An 18,687-nucleotide genomic window follows, 5' to 3' on the forward strand; every position below is an offset into this window, starting at 1 on the left:
ACTTATGAATCAAATAAGCTAAATGCTTCTTTGATTGGCAACCTACCAAGTGCTGAAAATCGGGAATATAAAGCAACTATAATCTTCCTAGCTTTCTTAGCTAGATCATAAATACTAGAGTTAAGGTTATCATTTCTATTAAGAACAGACCTAAAAAAAAATATATTATAAAACATTGCCAATCATTTGAGTTTTATATTTAATGAATGATTTTTCTAATTTGCAGGGTTTTTTTTCTGAAATTTTATTAAAGTATTAGAATAGTTTATTCACATTATCTTGGAGTCCATGTTTTGTTTCTGAGAGTTAAATAATGTCATCTACAAAGAGAATACTATTTATATTTGAATCTATTAGTTTTAGTGGTCTGCTTTGGTTATTACAACGGCCTAGGCAATGTTTAAATTAATACAAATATATAACTTGAACGAATTATTTCGATGATAATATGGAATATACGGTAATGAAGAGACTGATGCTAGAATAAGTGTGCTGTTACTGTGGCTATTCTAATTTAACCCCTATAAGATCAAGCTAAACAGTATTGCTTGCATGAAATGTTTCTTAAAATCGAAATTCAAATTCAGAACTTTAACAAGCTTGAATATTGTGTCCGTACTTGCTTTTATTGATCAGAGATCGATCTCGATCTTCGGTAGTATAATACTTGGCCCCGCCTCAGTAGATCATATTATAAACACTTCAAAAAAAGGGGGGCAAATGATTTATAAACAAAATTTAGGCAACATTAAAGCTTGATATCTTGTCTGTTATGTCTCATTTTTGGGTTCAATCTTGATGTCAGTATTTGTTTCAGGTAAGAAATGCCCATATCATAATTTTTAATTGGACACGAGGAATGACAATATCAGAGATTAATGGTTTTGTCTCTTAGTTATGTAAGTTGTTTTAAAGCTTTTCTGTTTATACTCCATTCAACATCTCAAAAAAATGCATTACATTTCCCCCTGCAGTAAACAAAATATATAGTTGGTTTGAAAGACATAATTTATTTTGCGCTTTGCTCTGCTCGATTCAAATTCTAAATCAAAAATCCTAAGTTCAACACGTTATTCTAGGGAAGTTTTTTCATCTGAAGCTAAAATGAAAGAAGGTTTGGTAAATATAAATGAGATCACAACTTGCATATTCAAATACATTCTTTGTAAAACGCAAACAACTTCGACAGTTGAAGATATATATAATAGAAAATTAAAGTAATTCCTTAAGTTTTGTTATAACGAACATAAGTATTGATAAATGTGTGTGTGTGGGAGGGGGGGTGAAATGTAGATGTCTTTGGAAAAAAGGAAGGGTTCTTAAACTTATTTTCCTTTTTCAAGGTTAGGACCATAAAAATGTGAGAAATTGTAAGGATTCCACCCAGGTTCCCATAATGAAAGAAAGTTACTAGTCCCTCGGTAGTGTATTTATATAATTTAAGTAATATTTAATTAATTATTTATTAATTTATTTTGCAAAGATGATTTCTCTACAAATAAATTAACAAGATAATAGGCAACAAAATTCGTAAGAGTCCAGCTTGTTTAAATAACACCTTTTCTAAAATGCATATTCAGACTTTCATACCACACTAATGTCTTTCTTTTTTTAAAATTCTATTATGGTTTTCAGAAAAAAAACGCAAAAGAATAAATTTGAAAAAAATTGAATCTCCCCAAACTGAACCGTTATCGGAAAATGAAAACTGTTACAAGAGTTCATAATTTTCATATGCGTCGAGGGACAAATATTTATAAAGCATTATTTTTTTTCTTTGATAAAATGGGTTTAAATTTATAACAAGATGCTTAAGGTCAAGTAACAGTAAATGAACGCCGTCTAGCGGATTCCGCGAAATATTGCGACGTTTTGTACGAATTACGTCCCTTTGACCAGATTTTGTAATGTTAAAATTGCACCCGGCGACTTTTCGATGGGACAACGTCAACGGTAAATTTGACGGAAAATATGTTACTTCTAGGAGAATGAAATTGTTTTTCTAAAATTAAAAATTGAAAATAAATATGAAAACAGTCCTGAAGACGATCTTCAAAATGAAAATCGGGGAGTTTGTATATCTGCCGACTAGTTAAAACAAGTGTGAAAACTGTTGCTCACTACTATTTCTGCATAATTGTGATGAGAAAAAACAGTGTGGTCTCGGAAGTATTCTATATGTAGTATATCAAAACTGTCCTTTCAAAAACACTAATTTCACTGGGAAAAGACATCATCTAGCAGAAAATAAGCAGAGGGGGTGCAAGTTTGGGACATTAATACTAAAGTTAAAGATACGGTAAGACTATAATATCTCCAATATTTTGAAAATTATCACACCAGTCGGAACAAGTTAAAATATTTTCAAATTAGAGAAAAGGAAATGAACCACATAAACTAATACTGGTCATAAATTCGCCGCTGTTGTCAGTCAGTCATAGATGGCAGTACTAGTCCAAATAATTATGACGTCTGGCAAGGCTATTTTTAATTTTTTCTGGGACGCCTTCCTACAAGGCGTAGGAAGGCGTCCCAGAAAAAAATTAAAATAGCCTTGCCAGACGTCATAATTATTTGGACTAAGATGGCACTAAACTATAATACACTTAAATTAATTAACCTTGTTCACGGTTGGAACAATAGTTTAAGATTCATACACAGTTTTAATCCATCACTACATTTTGTAAACTAACGTTGTTTTTTGTTTTTGTAATGGTGCTTTCTTTCACGTCCGCAATTTCGATGTTAAAAATAGAACACAAATCTTTAAATAGATACATGTATAAATAGTATATGGTTTGAAGATTTATACAGGGCTTAGTATCCTAATAGTATTGATTTGTATTGTTGTCTCCTCAAAGGAAATTGATATATATATATATATATATATATATGTTGTGTACAAGTTGTAATTTTGTACAAATTATAATTTGTACAGATTTTTTTGTACAAGTTATTAGTGTTTCATGAAGCGCTCAACACAACTATATGATGCAAGCACACAGTCTTTTGTTTTGTTTATTTTTGTGAATTTTCAACAACTACATGATACAGTCTATACTGAGCATCGATGCAAAAAAAACATTATAAGAACACAAACAGACTTTTTATGGATATGATTTTGGTATAAGGAGAAAATAAAATTAGAATATAAACCATTCGGTTATCCTCATTTCCAGTTTGAGGACAATGAGAATAGCACTAAATGTTAAGTTGGAGTATATAAATTTGAATTTAAGACAGTAAACTGATATATTTTAAAAGATAAACTTTTATCACTTGTTGCAAGAAGGTAGATGTAAAAATACCTATAACTTGTACAAAAACCCATTTGTACAAAATTAAATCTTGTACACAACATATATATGGGTAAAAATTAACCGAATAAAAAAAAATGTACCCTAGCTGAAAGTAGCATCTCAAATATACAATAGAACTGTTCTCAATTCTATTTCACTCATAAAACTTGAAGGTTTAGAACGAGGTTATATCGATCATCTCTATATCATAGTGCTACTTTATATATACCGACTGAAAAATATGCACAGTGTCACAGACTTTTAGTACCTAAAGTTAAATGTAAATCCCGTAAGTAGTCAGTACTTCAATAAGACAGCAACCAGACAACAACACAAGGCCAAAAGAAAAATTAAAAAGGAAAAGACATCTTATGATATGCATTTGAAGGGGGTGGGTTCAGGGGTCCTGACCCCGAAATCCCGGACTTAAAACATGAAATCCCGAGGTCCCGAATTTATAGAAATTTTAATCCCGCCATATGTATGTATGTATGTACGAAGATCCCTCCGTGAACGGAGCACCCCTCGATTGCTGCGAGGGTACAGTGGAATCCGTGTACACTCCCTATCAGGATTAATGGAGATGTGTCACTAACATATATACAACCCACCACCAGGACAATCCCCAACCCAACACAGAGGGAGTGTTAGGAGACACAGGGAAGTCTGTTATTATGGTGGAGGAAGCCGAAGAACTCGGAGAAAACCACCGGGCTTCTCGGCGGGAACAGACAAACCGAAGAGATATCTATAGATTGATCTCCAGGTCAAAGTCGGGGACCACTTTGACCTACCGAGGCCCCCAAAGTACCCATTCTAGTTTATTCTCCGGTCTAGGTACCAGAGATGTGTGTGGGAGGGTGAAAATCACCCTACTAATAGTACTGAAATTCCAGCGCCCCGAGCCAGGATCGAACCCGGGACCTTCAGCACTGTAGCCATCGGTCTTAACCACTAGGCCACGAACCCATACCGAAATTCGAAAAAAAATAGCCGGATCCATAAAGGATCAATCCAGAAATCCCGTGCTGAAAAACACCCGATACCTTAGTCCCGTTTAAGGTCCCCCCTCATTTGTGTAGATGGACTAAATAACAAAACACAATAGTACCTGTCATGTCTCAGCCTGTGTGCGATTGTTTTTTTCTTGGTTTTTTTTCGGTTCGGGGGGAATGGGGGGAGGGGGGTTGTAGACATATCAAACATAAATATGTACATCTGTTTTTATGTCATATGTCTCAACCTCCGTTAATTTGGTTTCCTCGGAAATGTTTTACACGATGTATTTTCTGGTAATACACTGTACTACAAAGACTACAAATGTCTTGAGAGAAAGCGATATTCAGAGAGAGAAGCACAATAATTTATTGTCACATATAATTAGATCTCAAAGGGAGTTGCAGAATAAGGAATACTGGAGAATGTCAAAATTGAACAAAAAAGTTTGCAAAATTATAAAGAATAACAACGGGGAAAAAAATAATATAATAGTGTAGACCATGTACAGAATTTTACAAAATCGTTAATTGAAGATTTTACAGTATAAGCGTTACATCTAAAGATGAAGAACATTTAGGTCCACACTTCATATGGACCCTTAAAAATCGTTGGATTATCTCGGTGTTGCTGGTCAGTAATGAATAAAAAAACACTGGTCAATTTAAAGGTTGTTGTAAGTGATGCAATGTATTCTTATTTTCCTGATCCCCTTATGTAACTTCCAGTTTTATTAAAGTTTACATACATCAAAGCCTTTGTTTATTTTAGTTCCCTGTCATTACTAACCCCCCCCCCCCCTTTATTTGTCGCATGTTGTGTATCATGCACTGATTCTATATATACTTCGAGCATACATATGTACTCTTATGGAACAGTAACCATTTAGTAAACTTTTAAAACGTTTTTGTAGACTTGTATAAAATAAATTTTAGACAGAACAAAAAAGATATTAACAAAGATGTCAGTTTGTCTGCGTGTTTTACTTGAAGATGTATAAATAACCACACGACACTCTTTCAAGAATTTGTAGAATCATTGATATAATGTTTGTTTATATATGCGATCTTAAGCAGCAGTATATGGACAGTGATACGTTCTGTCGTGATATAGTACTAAAACACAAGCTTTTACATGTTCCGCTGCTAAAAAAAACGTTTTTTTTTTCAAAAGTGGCCAAAATATATATCGAACAGACAGCAAAGTACGTTCTAGGATTCAAACTGTCGATGTTTTGCGGAATAACTATAAACTATAAAGGGGGACGGACGGACGGAAGGACGGGCGGCCAGACGGAATGACGGACGGCCAGACGTACAGGGGTAGTTGAGGGGGCATAAAAAATATAGCTTCAATTACATCTTTTATTGCGTCAACTTGTAGACAGTAACCCTGATGATTTCTATTTTTAAGATTTTACCATTTTTGCGTTCATGTACTTACAACGTATTTTTGTCTGAATTAGTAATTGTTTTAGATATGTAAATTGATAATGAACATACATGTATCACATTTTTACAACGTATAATTTCTTTTTAAAATATTCCATAAAAGAGGGTCTGATTGGGGTTTACGGAGTACAGAATATTGGGTAATATTGCAGAATAAAATGCAAAAAAAAAAAAAAAAAAGTGTATAATGAGGTGCTAAAATATAAAGAATAAAGACTATTGGTAATACTAAATAAAAATTTATGATAATTATCCAGACTCTTATGATAAAAAGAATCTATCAATACGAAACACATAATCATCGTGCATAATCAACACGAAGAACGTTGGAAATTATTAGCATGATAACTTGACGTTATATAATAAAAAGTACGTCGTCACGAATTTTGATGGTTTTATTTTTGTCAAAATGTTGGGCTTACGTCGCTTCTACAGGGAAAACGAAGTCGGTGACCATATTTTTTTTTAATATCATCTTATTCGTAAAACAAAGAGGAAAAAAATATTAATTTAAAAAAAAATTCTATGGAGCGGTTCTCGTGACTTATACCAGAAACCGAAAATTGTAGAAGAAAAATATAGATTTACCCTATATATTCAATGTAATTTAGTACCCTTTCGGACCATTTTAAAAATGGATTTTTCTTGAAAACGAAGTCGGTGACATATACTTTTTTTTACATTTTCTGATGTATATTTTTAATATCTAATTGAGTTCTAAGTTTTAAAAAAATCTATGGACTAGTTTATTTACTGATTCTTGACCTATAACAGAACCTAACTTGCTATATTGACTTGAGCATTACTTTATTTCATTCTATGATCTATTTCAAGCAATAAAAAACATATAAAGCTTTAGTCCAAATACTATTTTACTAATTTTAAGCTCAAATTGGACTGGTAGTAACATATGGGTTATTCAAAGAAAACTGCATATGGATATTACCAATGGCCAATATACTTTTTTTATTCTCAATATCATTGTTTTATTTATTAATTTCTATTAGGAAAGATATGTGCTTACCAATAGTCATTTTTTATCAGAGGTTCTTCATTAAATAAAAATATATTAGTCCAAACTTAAGACATAAATGAGAAAATTGTCCCCCCTTTTTTCTTTAAATTGGAAAATTGCTTTTGTTTTGTATAAACCATAATTCTGTGGTTAAACATAGATTATTAAGAGCAATTTATATATCCCTCAGCTAGATAACTTGCTAAACTGGTTCAAAATTGCATGTACATTGAGATTTTAGAATTCTTATATGAGTATATACCATATTCCAAGATTGTAAAAGGCTACCATAAGAAAAACAATAAAACTTGAAAAAACATATGATTATTTTGACCAAGAGCTATTTTGTACCATACACAAGTCATAAAAGGCATGTTTTATTGATTTCAATCACAAAAACTGCAAAAATAAGAATTTTGAGTCGTCTTAACTGCATGCATGTTGTATGACCATAAAAGGCTAAAATACTTGAGTATGCCAATAAAAGAGCTTAAATTTCCCATAAACAGGATGGTTCACCAAAAAAAGATGATTAAACATGATTACTAACATCAAATTTGACTTATTTTCATTGAAATAGGTACAACTTCTAAATCAAAGCGCGAAAGCGCTGTAAAGGCAGTTAATTACAGGTTGTGTGTATTTCTAGTCCAGTTATATCATTATCTTCCATAGAACAGAGGTGGTTTGTAGTATTTAAGATTTAGAGTTCTCTTGTACCTAGTTCACCTATATCTATAGTCTACTGTTTACAGTATATTTTCTGTACCTCGCCATGAAATGCATTTTTAAGACATAAGAACTTTTCCTTTTTAATGTAAATAAAACTATTTTTAATTATTGATTATATACACATATTCAATTACTCCTATCCTATGAAAAATAATTCACAAAGATTGACTAGTCTCCGTTCTGTGTGTATTGCTAGAACATCAAGTAACATAATGGTTAATGTACATAGTAACATGTCAACTCTTTTGAAGACAGAACTTTTTTAAAATTCTCCCTCCAAGCAAAATTATTTTTCAGTATAAACATGATAAAGTTATCTACCTGTATTAATGACCTAGAGACTCTCAAGAGCCTGTGTCGCTCACCTTGGACGGTCTATGTGCATATTAAACAACGGACACATATAAAATGACAAAATTGTGTTTTTGATGATGGGGATGTGTTTGTAGATCTTTCTTTGCTGAACATTCTTGGTACTACAATTATCTCTATCTATAATAAACATGGCCCAGTATTTACAGTTGAAAATATTTTTTAAAAATTAACAAAAAATACAAAAATTTATGAAAATTGTTAAAAATTTACTATAAAGGGCAATAACTCTTTAAGGGGTCAACTTAAAATTTTGGTCATATTGACTTATTTGTAGATCTTACTTTGCAGAACATTATTGCTGTTTACAGTTTATCTCTATCTATAATAATATTTAAGATAATAACCAAACTCTGCAAAATTTCCTTCAAATTACTAATTTGGGGGCAGCAATCCATCAACGGGTTGTCAGATTTGTCTGAAAATTCCTGGGCAGATAGATCTTCACTGAAGAAACAATTTCACCCTATGTCAGATTTGCTCTAAATGCTTTGGTTTCAGAGTTATAAGCCAAAATCTACATTTTACCTGTATGTTCTATTTTTGGCCATGGTGGCCATCTCAGTTGGTTGACCGGGTCTAACCACACATTTTTTAAATTAGATACCGCAATGATGATTTTGGCTAAGTTTGGTTAAATTTGGCACAGTAGTTTCAGAGAAGATTTTTTGTAAAAGTTTATGGACGACGAAACCAAGTGATGAGTCAGGTCAGGTGAGCTAAAAAGGAGTTTTTAATCAAGGTAACAATGACATCTGGTGGCCATAAAAGCTGTCCCATTAGCATTTTAACCACTTCCCATATTTGCTTTTAAGACAATAGAAGAAAATTATTCAATGCAAAAACAAAACTTACTTGTTAATATGAAATTCTCTTTACAGTATGAGTTTTTCTCATTGTTGGAGATTGTACAGTAGTTCAGTCCTGTAACTGCTTATACCCATTTCTTATCCCCTTTAGTTTGATAAACTCACAGAATATCATATATTTACATTGTGCCACATCTCCTTATTTTTATATGCATTACAATAACATGAACAATTGTAATTCAAATCTATATATCAAAGCAAAATGAATTTCACTACTTTCATTCATGCATCCTTTGGAAAAATATAAGTTCTAAAATGACACAATATATGTTTATTTATATAAAAATAATATTTAGTTTTCGACTCTTAACAGGTATAAACAAGAATGTGTCCCCAGTACACGAATGCCCCACTCGCACTATCATTTTCCATGTTCAGTGGACCGTGACATTGGGGTAAAAACTCTAATTTGGCATTAAAATTAAAAAGATCATATCATAGGGAACATGTGTACCAAGTTTGAAGTCGATTGGACTTCAACTTCATCAAAAACTACCTTGACCAAAAACTTTAACCTGAAGAGGGACAGACGGACGGACGAACAGACGAACGGACGCACAGACCAGAAAACATAATGCCCCCCTACTATCGTAGGTGGGGCATAAAAATGCACAGCTGTGTCATGATTTGTGAAATCTGTGCTGAAAACATAGGCATTCCATCTGTGAAGCTCAACATTTAATAGCTCGTCAGTTGGTGGTGGACAGTTATAAATCTTTCCTGCAGGATGAATGTACATCTGTTCAGGAAAACCAATTTCACAAATCAAAACTTTCCTCTAGATTTCTCCTACAATATTCATCCAGTTTAGTTCTTTAAGTTAAACGGGACACCGTCCTGATTTTTAATTTTGTAAACCATTCAGTCTCTTGCTTACAAATGGTGCATGAAAATAGGATGGGAATGCATGGCAGTAGACAAGTCTCTATAAAGTGGGTATGTGCCCTGAAAAAAGTTTTATAACATTAGCTTTTTTGAAACTTGTGAAAGACTTGTGCAACACACATACCTAAATAACTATAACATAGGTGGAGAGCATCATTCATGTCAATGTTTTGTTCCTGTTTACATTGTCATTGATATTTTTCAAGAAAGCCCGAGGCATAGCTCATGAATTCTGTCATTACAACCGAAATTTACATAATTACTGCTAAAACAATTATCAGTATAATATATCTCTTGTAGAAAAACCATACAATTGTAGTATTAACCAAAAAATGTCAAACAGATGATATTGAATCGTAATCCCAAAAGTTATGACGTCTTGAATTTACCCCCCTTTTTTAAGTTTTTATTCTAAAACGATAATTGCGGTTGCAAACAGACTTTGGTTTACTTGCATGGCGATTATATAAATCACAGTATATATTTCTTAAAGAAAATAAAGTTTTACCATGAATAGTTTCCTGAACGTAGTCGTTTTCAGTAAAATGTGCCTTGCAAACAACAGTTGATTTGATATGGGTTCTACGATTGCATCGCACATGACAGTCTACGTTTGAGCCATGGCGTTGATCCAACTTTTCCTTCTTATTAAGTCATTTAGAAATGCAAGTCCTCCTCTTAAATGACACCCAGGTACACACCAACAAGGACTAGGCATCGTTAATTGTGTGATTGTTTTGCAGTGCAAAAACGGAAGTTAAGGACGGAACTGACTGGTCTCACTAATAAGAGACAAGAAGAATTTTAGAGACAAACAGCGACAAGAAGTTTAATTTAGTGACGAAGCGACAATAACTAACAAGGGACAAGCGAATCGTAATTCTCTCACGAGGCTATTCTCATTTGATGTGATAGGGTGAAGCTACACCTATCAAATATGTCCCTATGAAAAAGAAGAATTTCACTGTTAGAAAGGAAATGTTATTGCATGGTTTTGATTCAATAAATTCTTTAAAAGGAAATTGAAATTTTTTTGTTTTGATGGCCAATTTTTAGCGTGTGCATAAAATATATTTTTTTTTTTATATCTAATAAAAACTAATCCCTTTCTTCTTATAATAAAAACATATTTTTATCTATCAATGTACAGTAATATAAAAAATGTTTTATAACCGCCCCTATAATAAAAAATAATGCATGTTTTTTATTTAATATCTATGGGGAATAAGTTGTTGCAATGACAATTTTTTTAATTTATGTATAGTCGCTATATAGTCTTCTTGACGCTTCTTCTCGCTAAATTAATTATATTGTCGCTTCTTATCGCTATTTTAATTTTATTGTCGCTTCTTATCACTTTTTGACGCTTCTTGTCTTTAATTAGTGGAACCCTATTCAGGAACGATAATTTCATATTTTACATAACTGAGACCGAAATAACTATAACGTCATACGGCTTCACGTACAGAAATACTTTAAATTGTATATTATGCAATAAAATTCACGGTCAGTCGACTTTTAATTATAATATCATGTTATATCAACGAGTGAAATGATTTTAAAATATCTTTAGATCGCAAATAGTACTCGAAATTGAACGGACCTCTTTCCACACGGAATTCGAATAATGATAGTTTGTAATCAGATTGACTGCTTATAATGCAAAAGACACATTAATAAACAGATTTTTAAAACGAACAATACACACTGATCGTTTCTTTATTTCCCAATGTAAATGAAAGGAACAAAAACCAATACATACCACAAAAAGTAGAGGAGAAATTTAAACATTTCCGGATCTATTTCTTGCAAAATGACCCCCAGCAAAGATTTGCGTAAGGAAAGATGAACCTCATGACTTGAAAGTCAGGCCTTAAAGCACTGCCTTTAAAAATGGATTTCTGATGATTCACTGTTATAACAGAACCTAACTTGCTATATTGACTTGAGCATTACTTTATTTCATTCTATGATCTATTTCAAGCAATAAAAAACATATAAAGCTTTAGTCCAAATACTATTTTACTAATTTTAAGCTCAAATTGGACTGGTAGTAACATATGGGTTATTCAAAGAAAACTGCATATGGATATTACCAATGGCCAATATACTTTTTTTATTCTCAATATCATTGTTTTATTTATTAATTTCTATTAGGAAAGATATGTGCTTACCAATAGTCATTTTTTATCAGAGGTTCTTCATTAAATAAAAATATATTAGTCCAAACTTAAGACATAAATGAGAAAATTGTCCCCCCTTTTTTCTTTAAATTGGAAAATTGCTTTTGTTTTGTATAAACCATAATTCTGTGGTTAAACATAGATTATTAAGAGCAATTTATATATCCCTCAGCTAGATAACTTGCTAAACTGGTTCAAAATTGCATGTACATTGAGATTTTAGAATTCTTATATGAGTATATACCATATTCCAAGATTGTAAAAGGCTACCATAAGAAAAACAATAAAACTTGAAAAAAAACATATGATTATTTTGACCAAGAGCTATTTTGTACCATACACAAGTCATAAAAGGCATGTTTTATTGATTTCAATCACAAAAACTGCAAAAATAAGAATTTTGAGTCAAGTCTTAACTGCATGCATGTTGTATGACCATAAAAGGCTAAAATACTTGAGTATGCCAATAAAAGAGCTTAAATTTCCCATAAACAGGATGGTTCACCAAAAAAAGATGATTAAACATGATTACTAACATCAAATTTGACTTATTTTCATTGAAATAGGTACAACTTCTAAAAAATGGATTTCTGATGATTCTCTGTAATAGGAAGTACACCACTAATTCATGGTCCCATTGCTTTCTATGTTAAATTCCTCCGTTTCAAGAAGGAGCACCTCTTTTGTTTTAAGTTCAAATAAAGTGGCAATCATTGCATTTCAAAGCAACACTTTATGGTGTCTTCTACTGAAAAAATCAACATACCTTACATGGCATATAAGAAAGAACTGGTTCCCGGAACTTCGGATGTACCAAAACAGGTACTTCAAATCTGACAAACAGAAAAAATGAACCCTCTTTTTAAAATTTGATCATTTTTTTAATATTCATAATTAAAAGTCCAAAAGTGTTCTACAATGATCACCAGTCCTTCAGCTTTCATTTCATACCCAAAACACCTAAATATTCTACATATTTTGGAAGTTACACTCATGCGTAGGAACTATTTTGTGTTAAATATGTACTACTTTCTGTGCTTTCTGGCCGGGCCTTAATTAGTGGTGTTACACCTTAAGTCTTTATCCCGAATTATTATGAAAAAGTTATTGCCTGTGTGTGGTAACTATTTTGGCATTGCTGTAGATTGTGTATTATAGCTCACCATTTTAACTATTTACAGTTTCTACCCACAAAGTAATATCTAAAACCAATTAGTCCTACAAGGATTATTCGCCGGAATAAATTTGGTGGAATTAAAAAGTACACGTAGAAATATCACATCCAAAGCTCAATAAATTATAATTAAATGCAGTTATTTTTATATTCAGTTAGGCACCGATCTGATTAAAATACATTTCTGTGTGTCCGAGTTTTATTTACAAGGTTCTGAAAATACTCCATTCTTATTTCTCTTTTGGAGAACGTTTTGGGTTTTCTGGTTTGTCGGATTTATTCATACTTTACACAATTTGTAGGATGAAATGTCTGCAGGTGATATAATCATCAACAGCACAGAGAGTAAAATGAAGCAAATGCTTAGACACAAAATCTGTTTTCTAATCAGATTGTTTAGGCTCCAAATTTTAGGTTTTTGTAGGCGGTGGCATGTGTATTTTATTGTTTAATTGTGAACTTTCAATTTCTATATACTAGTAGCAACATTCCATCAGCGCCTGCATACGGTGTACATAAATAATGCCGTTATTTTTCTCGTTTGAATTATTTTACATTGTCATTTCGGGGTCTTTTAAAGCTGACTATGCGGTATGGACTTGGCTCATTTTTGAAGGCCGTACGGTGATCTATAGTTGAAAAATTCCGCGTCATTTTGGTCTCTTGTGGAGAGTTATCTCATCAGCAATCATATTATGACTTCTTTTTATATATATATATCTCCCAGTTTATACGATATTGCCGGGCTAGTATATCCTATCATGATTTCCTTGAAAGAGGGTTGCTGCTTACAAGGAAGCTATTAAACCAAGATTTCTAATTGGTGAAGTTGAAATCATTCCTCCGGTAATTTTACTGACGCCATCGCCAGTTGGTTGACTGTTATGGAATATCCGTTTCAGAACAGCATCTGCATACCTTCCCTGAGCACCTGGAATCACCCTAAAGTTTTTTGTTGGGTTCGTGTTGCTTTATCTTAAATTGCATATGTTTTGTCTTGTGTACTATCATTTGCTTGTTTTTTTAACCATGGTATTGTCAGTTTTTTTTTTTTTTTATCTAGGAGTTTAAATGTCCCTCTGGCATGTTTAGCCCCTCTTTCTTTGGACTGAGGACAAACATATTCAACGATTCTGATAACATTTTTTTTTACTGCAATATTACTTTTTTTTAATTCCAGTGTCGTTTTTTTCTTTTAATTTTCAATGGAAACAAACTTTTGGTGCGCATCTAAACATTGTCTTTATCAAATTTGGAATCTCAAAAATAGAAAGCATGCCTCTTCTGCCCGATAAAACATCGAGAAGAAAGATGAACGATGGGAACCTTAGTGCTTTGAACAGTTCGGTGCCTTGGGTCGGGAGATTTGAAATGCAGTTTCTCACGAAATTAGGTCACACAGAACTCTTGATGTTTGTCCGATGATTGCTTTATGTTACATGCAGCTGTCTAGATGAAGCTGTAATAAAACTTTGAGAAAAGATATCAAAAAATAAATTGTGTGAAAATTAGATATTTTACGTGCAAATGTAATGTACCGAGTTGAAGTTTATCCCATATCTCCTTTTGTTAATTCCTGCATAATTATGGATGGACAGAAACGTTTGAAACTTATGATATAAAATACTATCAAACAGTTCTGATTAGTTGGTATAGGTCTTTCATTATATTTTTGCAACAGCTTTGATACTTTTCAACTCACTCCCTTTAAATGGATCTAATTCTTCCTCCGCATGTTTAAAACGTTAATATTTTGGTAAATTGCACAATTGTTTCTATTGATAGCACGATCTTATTTTTTTCTATGATTTGTTCTTTCGGAATATGAAATGAGGCTAGAGCTGTTAGAACAGAAACAGTAAACTGGTATATGAAAACTGCCTAATATTCTATGGTAGATAAAATAGATTAAATAAAAGAACCCCAGGTACAGTCGAGTTGAGTTTATGTTAAGTGATTACAAACGACTATATTTTTTTTTCAAATTAAAGGAAAATCATTATCTTTTAAAACCATGATTGTCCTCGTTAGTTCCTATGGTCACGATTTCATAAATTTCGTGTTTTTACAGGATACAGGGTACTCTCAGATATTGTATTGTACGGGATATCTTAAACATGAAAAAATAAACTATGGCAATCTTTGTTGGTGGTTAAAATAATACTTGTTTATACATTAAATAATAAATCATACAACAAAATCCAAAAGTATTCAAATATATAATAATTTAATATTTAAACATCTGAATAAGACTAAACTTTTACCCTAGATTTTCATCGAAAGCTAAATTATTACGTGTATCATTTCGATTATTTTCGCTGGTTAAAGCAATAAGACTTCGTGCATGTTTGTGTAAAATGTGTGATATACATGTAGTTTTGAAGACATAAGCAAAAAAAAACTACAAATCAAGTCAATATTTTGACATTGACACGATCATTTTGTTACTACACTATTAGGTCATTAACAAGGACTGTGGTCACTCATTACTTTCCTCGTTTTTACTTGTTGTGTGGGGTTAAATCTAGCAGTACATTGATATTTATTATTACGAATTCTTTTTTTTTTTTTCAATCCTCTTTAGAATGGCATTAATATTTTTTATTATTTAATGTGTTCGTGTATAATGTTATGCTTTTTAATATTAGTGGTGAGACGTAAACAAACTATTTGAATTGTATGGCATTGTGCTTGATTTATTAGTTTTGAAAACCAAGATAGCTTTGTAAAGTATTAATTTATTCAGGAGGAATATGTTTAATGTATGTTTTTCAATATTTTAATCTTTTTATTGAATTTCTATTTTTAGTATAACTGTAGTATAAGGGTCCAGTCGGTCGATTTCGTGTCACCCCCAGAATTTGGCACATCAAGTCTATGTAATGGTCTTGCATGATGTTCTCTCCGTGAAATTCAACAAAAAAGCTAACGCCGTTCCTGCTATAAATTATACACTCGCAGAAAAATCTGCAATAATTTAAAGCTGAATTGGCAATAGTTCTACTCGAGCAAACCACTGATGCCCATGACCCATATGTACTTTTGTACACATTTATTTCCTGCATTCAGGTTGCAGAGTATTTTTTGTTTATCTGGTCTTTTTCAAAATCAGTAATGTTCAGTTTATACCAGGCCATAGATTTTCAAAAACCACATACCCTCCCTACTTTCTAAATCAATTGGTCGTTTCCTTACTGGAAGCCAACGAAAGGAATTTATTTATAATCTAAGAAAAGTATGATCATAAAAATCATTATCGAAAAAGTTGGGATAATACTTATAAAACAAGTTTTACTAATTGCTAAATTCATAGAAAAAAGAATTATATACATTCTCGGTGCGATATATCCTTTTTGTGTTAATGCAGGGTAAAACCAATGAATACATTCTCTTTATGCATCTCCTAAGTCAGGATCGAACCGGTATTTGAGTGATTGTCATTGTTTCAAGTCTGTCATTTTGTTTTTAACAAAATTTTTTGTTATGAATTATGCCGTTACATAAATATAAATCATTAGTTATCTTTTTGATTGTTTCAACATTTTTTTTTATATCCAAGCATTTTATAGCTGACCTTATTGTATGGATTTTTCTCATTGCTGAAGACCATATGGTTGCCAATAACAAGTTTTAATAATTGCTAAATTAATAGAGAAAATGATTATATGCATTCTCGGTGCGATATATTCTTTTTGTGCTAATGCAGCGTAAAACTACCAATAGTCAATCAATCAATACATTATCTTTATGCATCTCCCAAGACAGGATCGAAACTGTATTTGTGTGATTGTCATTGTTTCAAGTCTGTCAATTTTTTTAACAAATTATTTTGTTATGAATTATGCCGTTATATAAATACAGATCTTTAGTTATCTGAAATGTTTTTGTTTTCAATTTTTTTTATATACCCAAGCATTTTATAGCCGACCGTATTGTATGGATTTTTCTTGCTGAAGACCACACGGTTGCCAATAACTGCTTACTTCCGCATCTCCTTTTTTATATTATATAAGTACTTCTTAAAAACATTATCAATGACCCATACAAATTAGATAAGGTTAGATGAACTCGGCTTCAATGACATCTACATTTTGCTACCATTCCATACAACAAATATATTTTACTCACTCCTTACAGTATCTGAGATAGGGAAGTTACCACTAAAATTAACCTTGTTCACTGATTAATAAACCTTGCCACATGTGCAAGGATATCACAAATATAACAGAAATGATACGGAAAAGTCACTGCTAGCTCAAGGTAAAGTTTCTATGTTGTTTCAATCTGATTTTATCTATATTAACTCGCGTAATAGTATATATAAGCTCATAAATCATAAATCTGTTTTTTAGATTGATGTTGTTACAGTTCTCCTTTTGTAAACTGTTGGTCAACTGTAGCACAATTTATTATCAATAAGACATATAAGTGTTTAAGAGGAAGATTTAAACTGTTTCTAACAGTCTTATAACTTTGACATCACCAATCTTCCTTTGCACCATTTGCATTTTTTCTTATTTCTATAGAGCAAAGACATACTCAGACTTGATACTTCAATCCAATAAACATAATAATTCCATATTGCTAAAACTTTAGTAGATTTCTCGACATGATTTGGATTGTGAATAAATAAGCATATTCACCTGCGAAAAAGTATATTCAACGCGCAAAACGTCGCGTGCTTTAACGTGCATAATTTTGGTTAAAAATAAATTTGACGTACAATATTGTTTTTCATAAATATCTTTCATTACATGAATTTCTCTCAGAATATGGAATAAAGCAATTACTGTCTTTTGTTTCAGTAAATATGTGGTTTAATTGACTTTTGTTGGCCTCAGTGAATATCATTTTTCAAAAGTCAATAAAACCAAACACCTCATCAAAAGATAGTTATATAATATTACACCAGTTTTGGAACGAAGTCAATTGTGTGCGTTTGCACACTCATCAAATCAAGAAAATTATAACGAACACCTTCTATCAACAAACGGAAAAAATACATTTCGGAGAGGTCAAGGTGAATGGATATTTTAGATATGCACCCCATTTAGTGCAAATGTCAATTTCGAACCCTATTCGGCAACATAAATATCAAAATTTTACTAGATATAGAAACTATAGTCCTCTGAATTGTATATTTTAACTTTAAGAAAATCGTGACCACTGTAGACACCGACATCAATATTTCGATGGGGCTTGTTTTCTGCTTTCCAAAGATATAAAATACACCCGTCTCTTATTCCTTTAATCCAAAACAATCAAGTTTGTTAACTTGGCAAACTACTGGGCATATTTGTTGACTGGGCAACTCGCTACTATGAAGACCCATTGGTGGCCTTCGGCTGTTGTCTGCTCTATGGTCGGGTTGTTGAAGCTTTGACATATTCCCCATTTCCTTTCTCAATTTTACTAATATATTGTGTTTGCCTTTGCCTTCTATACAAGCAGTTAACTTTGGTGTACTAAGGCTACTTCATACTGAGTATGTAGGGTTGAAAATTGATTTGCTGCTGCAATTGCCATTGCCCAGTTAAAACTGACTCTTTGTGTTTGTGTTTCCTGTTCTTATCTGCAGTCATGCAACGTTTAGTAGAATAGTACTATATTATTAACACTTTAATTTAAGTTTTTGCAAAAAGCTTTGACTTGTTTATTGTGAAGCATACACCTCGAAACCCGTTGACTGTTCTTATTATTCTTGTCCTGAA

General features: G+C 32.1%; 1 protein-coding gene across 1 annotated transcript in view; it reads left to right on the forward strand.

The window, feature by feature from the left end:
- The window catches only part of LOC139526610 (uncharacterized), a 59,546-nt gene that overhangs the window by 25,218 nt on the left and 15,641 nt on the right, over positions 1 to 18,687 (forward strand). The window lies entirely within an intron of this gene.

Source organism: Mytilus edulis, chromosome 6, assembly GCF_963676685.1.
Source record: "Mytilus edulis chromosome 6, xbMytEdul2.2, whole genome shotgun sequence".
NCBI classification, from domain to species: domain Eukaryota; kingdom Metazoa; phylum Mollusca; class Bivalvia; order Mytilida; family Mytilidae; genus Mytilus; species Mytilus edulis.